This window comes from Equus caballus, chromosome 1 (genome assembly GCF_041296265.1).
Source record: "Equus caballus isolate H_3958 breed thoroughbred chromosome 1, TB-T2T, whole genome shotgun sequence".
In the NCBI taxonomy this organism is placed as follows: domain Eukaryota; kingdom Metazoa; phylum Chordata; class Mammalia; order Perissodactyla; family Equidae; genus Equus; species Equus caballus.
In genome coordinates this window covers 25,938,030-25,950,883 of record NC_091684.1, presented here as the reverse complement: position 1 = coordinate 25,950,883, position 12,854 = coordinate 25,938,030, and positions in this window count along the sequence as shown.

Sequence of the window (12,854 nt, the reverse complement as noted above, 5' to 3'; positions counted from 1 at the left end):
AGAAAATATGGGTGACTGGTTTCTGCTCTCAGAGATTTCATTGGAATGGGGTCAGCCCTGCAGAACTTCTAAAACTCACTAGTTTATTCTAATATGCAGAAAAGCTTGAGAATCACTGCTGTGGATTAATTTGGTTGGAAACTTTTTTTCATACATAAATCAAAAGTAGCATTTCAACCCAGAGGTTGTATGAATAACAATTTTTTTTTTCTTTTTCTGAGGAAGATTAGCCCTGAGCTAACATCTGCGCCAATCTTCCTCCACTTTACATATGAGGTGCTGCCACAACGTGGCTGATGAGTGCTGTATGTCTGCACCAGGTATCCAAAACTGTGAATCCAGGCTGCTGAAGTGGAGCACACCGAACTTAACCACTACACCATGTGGCCAGCCTCTGAATCATAATTTAAAAAAAAATTCCATCACTGAGATTGTACTAGAGATATTTTTACGGAAAAAAATGTAAACATACATATACACAAACACAAATACATATAGATCAATTTAAATCCTTTTAGCTCCTGACTTGGCCTTGCATAACAATAACAAAACAAACTTGAAACCTTGTGAAAAATACTGTTCCAAGATAGAGTTAGGCACAGAGTGAAGCTGAAGTAGTTTAGAAGGAAGCTTTGCTGGGCACTTGAAACATTAGGGAATCTGTACACGATGCTTCTACGTTGCCATATTTTCCCTTGTCAGTACATTCAGAATTAAGGTTGAGCCAGATAAATTGTTAACAATGTCAAATTTGACTGTTGCAATATGTTCTAAATCATGGCTGCAATGTGTGGATCTTGCTGACTTTTGCATCTTCCTCCCCAAATCTCAAAAGAATGATAGATAGATAGATTCTTTTCAAAGCGTAAAGGAGGAATTTATTTAGAAACAAGTGATAATTTAGTGGATGGGCTTGCATGAAAATATTCCACCTACTGGTAAGACCTGTGAAAAATCTTATTCAGAGTTTCATCATTAAAAAAGATTGTAACATCTCATCAGGATGCATATTTTTCCAATTTTAAGCAAAAGCAATATATTTTCAATAAAGACTGTTAGATGATACATTATTGCTCTAAAAACTTAAGTGGTTGACAATACTCCAGATAGCCGTTCATGTTAAGGAAACCCTGAACTTAAAAATATGTCCCAAAATGTTGTTTATTCACACTAATAACATGCCAGAAGGCAACTTTGAATATGCCTAGTATGCTTTCGCTTTTTAAAAACAGAATTGATACTCAACTCTAAAGTAGAAAAAATTAAAAAATAAATTGTACCCATTCATTCAAAAATATCTCTTGAATGCCTACTATGTGATAGACATTTTTAAAAGAACTTACAATAACCCTCTCTTCTACAATTAATCTTAAATTCTTTTATGCAAAATAATTTCATTGAGAGAAAAAGGTAGTATTGATAATGATGAACATTTGTTGAGAATTGAAATGTGCCAGGCCCCGTGCTTGGTCCTTTATGAGCATCATCTCTTCAATAGTCATGGCAATGCTGTGTGGATGCAACTAGTTTATCCAAGCTTTAGGATGAGGCAATTAAGACTTAGCAGATTAAGTAACTCGAGAAACAGTTAAGCAATGGGGCCAGCAATGAAATCTGACAATTTGAATCCGAAGTCAACTTTTTAATCATGATGAAAGAAGCAAGTCTGTCTTAACAGTGTTGGGTATGTTGTTTGAGCTGAGACACTCCTCAACCAAGTCGTATTATATTTATTGTAAGAGAAAAATGACTCTTGTCACAAGGAGAATTGTCTCTACTCAGTCTAGGAAGCTTCAATGGACAAAAGAACTCCATAGAGTCAATGCTCTCTACCCAAAGCCCATCCTGAACATGCTAGTAGTTAAACAAGTTTTGTTTATTACTTGTTGCAATGAGGGAGAATAGACACCATGGAAACAAGGGCACGTCTCAGTAAGATAGTGTTAAAAAGAACCTTAAAAGGACTTTTGTTGGGTGAATTTTTAAAAAGTTTAAGAAAGCAAGGATTTACTCTGGATCAAATGCTTTTAGGAAGTGGAGGCAATTCTATGATTTGGTATCTCAATAAATTTAATCTTTGGGAAAAGCAAACTGGAAACAGGATAAAGCTGTAATTGATAAAGAAGCAGCTGTCATTCACATAGGCTGGAATGGGGGCTGTTTGACATTTTGTGGGTTGCCCTGTGACCTTGTCTGTGCTTACACAAAATTATGAAGTGACCTTGTTTTGTCTCACTTTATCTTGGTCTCAGAGTGACTTTGTCTGATGTTGGTGTTTTGTAGGATTCTTTACATCCAACAGAAGAATAACATAACCTAGCCGTGGGCATCAGGCCAGCTTCCAAAAACACTAAGGCCTAGCTGTGTTGGACCAGTTCCTGGATGTCAGGGTCTGGCTTTTTTGCTTTGTTTTTTTCTCAATAGTCTGCTGAGAAAGATAAGACCTCCAGTCCTAGTCCCTGGTAACTTCAGGACAGCAATCTGAAATAGAACACATTGTGTGTCTAATTCTGTGCCTGGGAGAGAATGCAGAAGAGTCAGAGGGCCTGTGTGCACACTTGTGTAGGTTATACACAGAGAGAGAGAGAGAGAGAGAGAGAATGTTATCTCCAAATTCCAGCATAGACCAGAGAGGATCTATTATTTTAAGAAGGATTGAGAGTTGTGAACTACAGTGGTTAAGGAATGCTTCTTAGGCTAAGTGGAAAAGACTTGAAACCTTAAAATGGGAAGGAACTTTTGGAAAAAGAACTAACAAATTCACTGCTTGAATTCTTTTTTCACAAGTTTGACTCTCCAAACGGCACTGCTTCGGTCCTCATAATGAGGGACTTGTTTATTCTTTTCTCTCACGAACCATCCATCCAAGCAGTCAAGTTCTATAGAATCTACTTTCACTATAACTCTTAAGGATTTAATTACAAAACAATTCAAACATACAAAAATGCGCAGGAATAGTGTGCCTGAGAAAAATGTCTCTTTTTCCAGGCACCCATCTAAATGTCTTAACCTTTAGGGCATGAAGGTATCTATGGTTTTTCCATCTTTTTAGAAAGTTTCCTTTTTCCAAAAATTATTTATTAAAGTAGAACATGCAAATTAAGAATTAAATAATACTATAAAGCTTCCACAAAAGCATTTTCTCTTCACCTCCCCTTGCTCCACTTTTTCCCTGAATACTTTGCTCCTCAGAGTCAATTACTATCAATGAGATATGTGTATATATATATGTATACATATACCTCTATCTATCTATCTATCTAGTCTAACATCTATCTAACCTATCTATCTATCTATCATCTATCTGATATATCTAAATGAAATTTGGGTTGACTTCCATATTTCTAGGTAATATGATACTATTAGCGATTGCTGATTTGTACTTCTGAGCATTCCCTCTTCACTTCACAGTGTGATAAATGAGGACTTAGCACTCTTGCACTCTGTCTCAGCTGTCTCCCACATCTCTCCCTCCCCTCCTTCTTCCCTCCATTTACACAATGTAATTGTAATCCAGTTTTGGTTAAATACTTATTGCATTATGTGACTACATAGGTATTATTCAATAGTAGGGTCCTATGATTGCATTTTCTTTCTGATACCACTTTTATATTGGACTTAATGATTGCCTTTATATCAAAATTTTCTTAGTTTAAAAAATACAATCATTCTTTCCTCAGCTCTACAAAAGAAGTGTAAACTCTTTTAGAACAGCTTTTTCTACATCAACTGAGTCAATATATATATATAAAATAATATATATATATAATTTTTTTTTCCTTTGAAACAGTCCTCCATCATGGGACCCTGCATCCTCCACTTCTACTCTGGACAGGTTGCATTTTGAAATGCACATCTAGCCTCTTGGGACTTTTCTTCACTCTTCTCGAGGTTAAGGCACTGTTTCCTGGAAGAAGTGCCTTGGTCTCTCTTGGCCTATTCCCTTGTTTTGGAGAGGCATAACTTCCAGTGATTTTCTGAGAATGATGTATGAGAGAGGATCTTGAGAACTCGCATTTCTGAAAATGTGATTTGCTACCCTTATGCTTGATTGATAATTTGGCCAGGTAAGGCACCATATGTCAGAAATAAATTTTCCCCTGGAATTTTGAAAGCATTACTTCATTTTCATTCAGCTTGTAGTATTGCTGCTGAGAAATTCTCTATCGACCTAACACCTGTTCTTTTGTGTGTGACCTTGTTTGTGTGTTTGTTTGTTTTCTAGGATATTTTAGGAGATTATTTTTATCCCTGGTGTTCTAAAACTTCTGCTAGAGACCAGGCACTAAACAGCTGTCTGGAAGTTGTGGCGTATGAGTGGAAATTGCTGAGTGATTGATTAGAGTCCTGGCAATGGCACTGTGGGAATTCCAAATGACTGTATCTTTGAGTCTTTGTTCTTAAGCAGTCTTTTCTGGAAAGAGGGAGCAACAGTCTTTACATTCAGCCAAGTCCAGGCCGGGGTTTGCTGATCGAGTGGTGATCATTAGACAGGGGACTCAGTGCCAGCGCTCTTGGAAAGAAAAGCCAGTTGTCGGTAGTGTCTGGGGTTCTTCAATTTAACCTTCTTGTTTGTTCCACACCATCTCTCCCCAACTGAATACCATGCCTGAAGTTCCCTAGAGTGAGACTTCTCTGGATTATATCCCTCACAGAATAAACCTCCTATTGGGATGGAGAAAGTGGAGTTGCCTGACCGGGTGAAATAGAGAATGACCAGGGTACTGACTTTTCTACCAACATCTCCCCCTTTCATTTCTTCCAGTGCTTCACTATTTCCTTTGGTGGTCTTCGTGCCCCAGGGTTCTGGAATTCTACTGACTTGCACCGTACTGGCTTCCCCACACAGAAGCATTTGGGTTTCAGGTTTCTTAGCCAAACTAATCCCATATTCCATATTCCAAAGACTTCTTGAAATCACCACTCCTGGTCTGTTCCTTTTATGTTTATAATTTATTTTTATTTATTTTCTTGTATTTTAATGGAGTTTTGCCAAGGTACAAAGACTAATTCGTACCTGTAATTGACAATGTGCAAATGGAAGTCTTTAAACTTCTTCTATTTCTGAATTATCGTTTGTTACATAATTAGCCGGACACGTGCATTGTCCTTGTAGATGTTAATTATATCACATATAACAGGATATATCTTAAGCCAGTAGGGAGAATACTCTGCCAACTACCAATAAAATTCACCTGATCACAGTGCACACGAATTCAATTCTGATAAGCTGATTTTTTTCACCTTATAAACTTACCTATTAATAGCCTAGTAACTGCCTCAAATCATTTGTGGAATATGTACTAGGGTATATATAAATTACTGAATAAATGAATGCCTGTTGTTTATTAACATAATATAGCAAGAAGAAAAAAATTCCCACTCAAATACAGTGTGGTCTTCAGGCATCTGTGTGAGCAATAAAATCTTTGACTCCATGGGCTTTGTGGGGTCCGTATCACCAGAATGTCAATGTAGCTTTGAAAGCTGACCAGAGTGAATGATGCATGGGTGTTTTGCACATATAGTGCAATGAAATTATCATACAGTTATTAAAGCATGAGGTTGCATCTCAGAATTGTAGGCATAGCTGAGTTTCCATGGTAGTATGCAGGAAAATGAGGAAAAGAAAGAAAAATTCCCAACCCCTTAGCAAACATTCATCCTGCTCTAATCTGCCACAGTACCCCTGGACTTCTCCAAAATCGATAGCCTTCTTCACACAAGTGAATTCTGAAAGCTGTCTCATTAATGCACTGAATGGATAGTGGTGTTTAACTAATGCCATTTTCCTGGTCTCCCTCATCAAAGTGTAATAATCTATCATGGAAGTCAGTTTCATTCCTAGGCATTTCTCACTGCAGTGTTTCTTCTAGAAACCAAAGCTGCCCTTCCACTTCTCTTTATCATCACTCTTTCCCTGTCTCACAGAGGAGGTATGCCTGTCCTCTCTCTCTGCCTCTCTCTGAATTAACACCCTCTGGGCTCATCTTTACATTGCTTATGATGTGTTTGACAATCATTGATGCCTTGCTAGGCTTCAACTCATGGGGTAAGCAATGTAAAGCATGAGTTTTCCTGACAGATTAGAAGGTGCTTTGTAACAAGGGGAAAATCAAATCAAACGCTTGTCATAGGGAATTCCAAGCTATGTTGGAAGGCAGAAAGGCATGAGAGAAATGCATTAGCTGGGAGAAGGTGAAAATGCAGCCCAATAAATAAGATGCAAACACCTGAAAAACAGCATCAATTGGTGAAACAATAGAGAAACTGCCCGAAGGCTCTTTAAAGATGTTCTCTGCTTCTTGGTAACCCACTGAATTTTAAGGAGAATGTTACACAAATTTAGAAAGTACAAATAGAGAAATGGTTAACAGAACCACAATATCAGCAGTCGAAGGAAGTTTATGTAGCCATTAAAAATTTGGGCTATGGAAAAATTATAATAGTACGCAAAATGCATATTAGGTTATGATAAATGGGAGAGCGATATAAAACTACAAAAGCGGTAATGATTACCGCTGGGTAAGACTTTTGCATAGAGAAAAGAATGAATCTACAACAACATGTTAAATCTAGTGTAGTTAAGTGGTAGAATTTCATGTATATTTCCTTTTTAAAATTTTCTGTATTTTCTTTACAGTATAAGCCACCTTAATTCTTTTTCACAAAACAAACAAACAATAAAAGCCATGTATATTTTTCACAAAGCAGAAGTCTAAGCAAGCTTCAGACCCTAGAGGAAAAGATTCACACTACAAAAGTGTGAGGAAATACAAATGAGTCTATTAGCTATCTGGGCCTTCGGTCTAATAAAAATGGAACGAAAGAAAGGGCCAAGATTAATGAGAAGGGCAAAGACACAGCTGAGGTTTATAGGAATAGAGTTAGAAAAGCTCATGGAGTAAGTTAGACATAGTCTGTAAAAAATTTTTAAAAATCGAGGGGAAAACCTGTTTCAATGTCAGGAATATAAGATTATTTTAAAAGATCATTTCCTCTTAGTTTTTATTTTTATTTTAAAAGGTCATAGGTGCTCCAGAAATATGGAAGAACCATGAAATATATTGAGAAGGGTCTAGAAACCAATTTGGAGTCAGAAAATGTGTGAATAATATATTCAATTCTTAAGTAAGAATTAATTAAACTATGATACATGAACTTGTTAGAGTATAAACCCATAAAAATGATAAATATCAAAATTAGAGAAGCATGAAGAATGCCTACAAAAGAAGTAAATAAAAAAGCCACATAACTGTATGTAAACACGAATTACAACAATGTAAAATTTTATGTGTATATAGAGAGAAGTAAATAGTTATGCTAAGGGGGATGCATCTTTATAAATATTTTTTTCTGTACAACTGTTTAACATTTAACAGTTTTATTCTGTTAGAGAGATTACTGATACAGGCCAGATGCATGCAAACACTGTGGCTCAAATTATTTGAAAACTAGAAGAGTAAGGGAATCCAAACATGATATTCTGGGGTCTTTGGGATTCATTTGAGGGCTTAGGTACAGAGCCCAGGCCTCAGATTTGAGCAAAAGACTTGAGATTTGCTTTGTTAGAAGGAGTGAGAAAGAGGGGGAGGAGCTTGGGTATACCAAGCATCTTCGAAATACTAGGCTATTTAGTCTCCTGGACACCAGGCATACATCACCTATGATGCGAGCTGGTGAGCTGAGGAGTGGAAAGAAAGATTTCTTGGAGCCTCAAGGTCTGGCAGTAGTGCTCCTTTCTTCAGAGAATAGCATGGAGTAGCTTGGGGACAGGACCCATGGGCAGTAAAGAGCTGCAAACACGGGTTGAGGGTAGGGCTAAATTTAAGGCATAGGTATGTGAGTTATCTCTTTACAAGACAAGGGAAAGAGTATGTAACAAAGTTGTTAAAATGGTATCAGTGCAGGTGGGGTCTGGTTATTGGGTGGTCCTATAACTTTAGATAAGAATCAGATCAGGGGCTGCCCCGTGGCAGAGTGATTAAGTTCCTGAGCTCCGCTTTGGAGGCCCAGGGTTTGCTGGTTCAGATCCTGGGCACAGACATGGCACCACTCATTAGGCCACGTTGAGGCAGTATCCCACGTGCCACCACTAGAAGGACCCACAACTAAAGTATAGAACTATGTACTGGGGGGATTTGGGGAGAAAAAGCAGAAAGAAAAAAAAAAGAAAAGGAAGATTAGCAACAGTTGTTAGCTCAGGTGCCAATCTTTAAAAAGAAAAAAAAAAGAATCAGATCAAATCAGGTCAGGACATCCTATGCTTCCCGGAGGAAGACATAGTTTGGTATGTAGGGCAGGACGCCTTGGGCTTTTCTCCCTGGGGCAGCCTTGATCCTCATCAATCTAGTTGCATTCACTGGCCATAACTAGCTTCCCCATGCCTATGTCAAACACTTTTGAATGTTCTTTCAATGCTGGGGGGTGTTGTCCTCCCGACTTAAGAAACACTCATTTAACATTCACTTAAAACATCAACGACTTTCCAAGGCCTTTAGAATGAAAATCACACTTCATACGGCCAGCCTACAAGTTCCCACATGATTTGGTCCTGATGGCCCTTCTGACTCATCTGTTCCCACTGCCCCTGCTTCACGCTCATTCAAGGTTTTCTCCTGTTTCAGCATCTTGCTGTTTCCTCTGCAGGTTTTATTTCACCTGGCTCTTTACGGCTAGCTCTTTATCCTTCAGCTTTCTGTTCAAATGTCATCTCTTCAGAGAGGTTTTTCCCATTACCCTCTCTAAACTACGCCTCTGCCCCCCACCATCCATGCCCAATGTGATACGCCCAGGGTATCACTATGCTTACTCCCTTTACAATGCTTGTCATAAACAATACTTATTTCATTTATGTGCTTATTCATTCATTTATTTACATGTAGCTTCTGTTTCACAAAACTTTAACTTCTATAAGGGTAGAGATGTTGTCCGTTGTTGCTCACCTTTTTATCTGAGGAGCCTAGCATAGCCTCTGGCATATAGTAGGTGTTCAATGAATATTTTTGGAATTAATAACTTCCTGACTGACTGATAGATTAAACAAGAGAAATGTCCTCCCCCTTCCCTTGCATCTTATAAAGTTTTTGTTAGAGGCTATTATGCCCAGAAATACCATAGCTTTCTGAAACCATAAAAATGACATCTCTTTGCTTTGTAAGTAATTAAAATTTGCTCTGGATATCTGAAGGCCAGTCTAAGATAGGATGACAGATCTAGGTCACATAGGTATGTGTTCAAAGCCTGTGCTAGCTGTAGGACTTTGAGTAAGTTACTAAAACATCATCTGGTCTCCTTTACCAGCATATAATGCGTTATCAGTAAGTACGAGGTATTATAATAAATTTTATTACTATATGATCAATATTATTCTTGTTATTACAGCTTCCATTTTAAAATGATTTCAGGTGATGATTGATGTAGTTAGTCTATATGGGGTTACTTTTATTTATATAATTACTTGGTGTGGACTACAGTCAAACTTATTATAATAACAGTATCAAATCCACTATAAAACTATCAAATTTTCAACTCCATTTAAGGGAATTTCATTATGCGAATACTCAGAGAGACTCTTAAGAGATTTTCCCAAAGCACAGTATCCAGTAACAACATTATGGAACAGTAGAAGATGAGAAACCCAGGAGAATACATCAAGACACCCCAATCTGGAATGAACTTGAGTATTTGCATCTCAGCGAACAAGAAATCCCACAAACTTTGTGATAACATAATATCAGATTTAATGGCAAGTAGATCCTACCTTGCTCCCAGCCATTCCCAAACTGGAAAGGTCAAATATTCTTCTCTTATTATGGAGTAGGGGAGGGGAAATGTGGAAGCCAGACCGAGGTCTGATCATTCAGTTATCCTTGCAAAAACGCGATACCACATCTTATATGATTGATGGATGTATGGCAGGATATTACTGTACTAATGAGAAAGAATGCCCTTTACCTCTCCCGAATGTGTGTTACAGGTGAAGCAAAAACCAAGCTCCAACCTTAAACCCATGGCCTTCTAAGAGAACCTCTAAAGAAATGGTGACTGAGAATCATTTTCGGTGCAGTTGTATGCGGCTCTTTCGTCTGATGTTCTTAAGAAGTGCTATCTCTTTCAGCTTTGGGGGGCCATTTGAAGTTGATTGCAACTGGTTTATGTTAAGGTAGTGTGACAATCAGGACAGGCTAGATTATGCTGTAATAACAAACAATCCCCAAAACTCAGTGGTTTTAAACAACAAAGGTTTATTTCTCACTCCCATGGTGCAGAGGGTCAGTTGGGCTCTCCACTACTGTGTTGTCATTGTCATCACTTTCAAGTGCCAGCTGACAGGGCAGTTGTCAAGGGAGAGGATAAAAGGACAAGGTGGTGAATCATACCCTGGCTCTTAACATTTCCCCACAGGAGTGTCTCACATCAGCTTCCTTATAGTTCATGGGCCAAGGCAAGTGCCAGTCAAACCTGACTTCAAGGTGGCAGGAAAGTAAAATCTTCCTACAGGAAGGGGAACTAGAGAACGGTAAATAGTGATGCAGTCTACAGGATAGTTAAGTGTGAGTTTGGAATCCTGATTCCTAGTTTTTATTTGTGAAACTACAAACACGTATATATACATACGTACATACGTACATGGGGTGAGTGTGTGTGTGTGAATAAAAGTCTGGAAATAATTCATTCACATTACCACAGCCCAGTAGACCATTTTGGTGCTGAATATTTTCTTTTTTTTTGTATATCTACACTTAAAAATTTTTCTACAATGAAACTTTATTGTTTGAATTCTTTATAAAATTTACTTTGCTGTTGTTTTAAAACATCTGGTTAGATGTTTGAACCCTAAGTCTGAGCTCTGGTTCCATTATCCAAAGAACTGAAACACATGGGCCATGCGGCTGTCTGTGAAACCGCTACCCAGATAAATCAAATCAGCTTCTCACATGATCAGCCATCTTTGAAATGGAGGCCATTCCTTACACAGGGCGAGCAGTACTTGTATAAGCCTGGTTTGAACCAGATCTCTTAACACAGTTTAAGCAAGGTGCTCTGGGGAGATGCTGCTAATGGTTGCTCAGGTTTCCACGCTCTCGGAACACACCAGAGCAACCAAACAAGTGTAACGAGGAGGAGTAAATAGGACAACTACAAAGTGCTCTCCGGAGAAAGATGCTCACATAAGTGGAAAGCGGCTGCTGCGTTACTCACTCTCATTGCAATCTTTAGATTGCAGTCTCAAGGTCTTTCCTGAACCGTGCTGAGTGGAATGAATTTTGGAAATGCAATTTACATTAACTACCTTTTACTTATCTGTCGTTGACAAACTGGGCTCTTGACAAATTTCCTCCCATGCAGTGCACTGCATGCTAATTGTCTGGCTAGGGTTAAAGCTCTCTAGTGAAGAAAGTATGTTTATTACTGGAACTCAACTCTGGCTCATTTTCATAATGATATTTTTTGATGATGCAGCTGGAGAGAAAGGGTCTGTGGCAGTTAGGGGATGTATAGGAAGTGCTAGAGATGCAATGTGTTTCTAGCTTGCCACCTTATATCTGTATAGCATATGGACAGGACAACAATTAAAAAAATGAATAAAAGCTGATGAGAATCAAAATGAGGCAAAGGGGAAATAAGAGTAAAAATCTCAGATGGAGCCAGCATCAGGTTGGTCCACCACATACATGCCTTGACGTTCTGTACATTTGCTAGGCCATACTTTGGGCTGTAGGCATTTGGCATCAGTTGCAAAAGGGAAATGCACCCATACATAACACGTAGGGAACAAACTATTAAAAGAACAACAACAAAAAAAGTCTTTAGAAGTCAAATGTTTCTGGTGCAGAAAACACTAAGAAGAGTCCCTCATCTTAGACATCGAGTTCATACGGTAATTACAAGTGTGAACCCAGGAGCCAAGCTGCTTGGGTTTGAGCCCAAGCTCTGAAGTTTCCCCTCTGTGTTACCTTGGACAATGCTGTGGAACTCCTGCAGGCTCCTCTCTTCAACACGAATCGGGAACAGCAGCACTAGCCTCATAAGATCGTTTTGAGGATTGTCTTGGACAGTCTAGGAAAGGAGTTCAGCCTTGCGCCTGCTCACAATAGTAGCAAAAATTTAGTGACTCTTTATTGTTAATGTGAGTAAAATTTGTCACGATAAATTCCCTGCTAATCAAAATAGCACGTTTCTAAGCGCAGAGATATAAAGTGATAGAGAGTATCAGGAAGGATTTTGGTTGAGTAATTGCAGTTCTACAGAGAAACAGGAGCCTGGGCAACACAAGGATGGGCAGGAAGGTTTTTGGATGGAAAGTAGGAACATGCTTGGGAGTAGCTGGCTCAGTGTTTCCCTGAGTACACATCAGATTTCGCATAAAAATGGTTCTTTACCAAATAGGTTTGGAAAATTCCAGGTTAATAAATTGAAGGGCTTTACTTTACTTCATGAATTCTCAGAGGTTTTGGTACACTGCTGTGGATTCTGAATTTCAAGAGGGGGTATACTATGCATCATTTGCCAAACTTGGTTGACCAAAGAATGCCTTCTTCACCGGACATCTTGTGGAATTCATGTCCCAAAAGACACACTTAAGAAACGCTGATGGAGGGAGGTGACAAAACCGCACTTCCTCCAGGGATGGGTCATAAATATTGTTCTTATCAACTGAGTTTGTGAGCTTGAATTTAGAGTTTGGGCACAGCTATGGTCTAACTCCAGTTAAACTTGTCACTTAGCCTAGTTGGAAGAAAAGGATAGACATTCCACCGTAACTACGGAAGAGACTGAGGAAGAAGTGTCATTGACTAATCTAGCTCATTTTTAAACCAACTGGTTTTGGTTAGATATGTAAACCACTA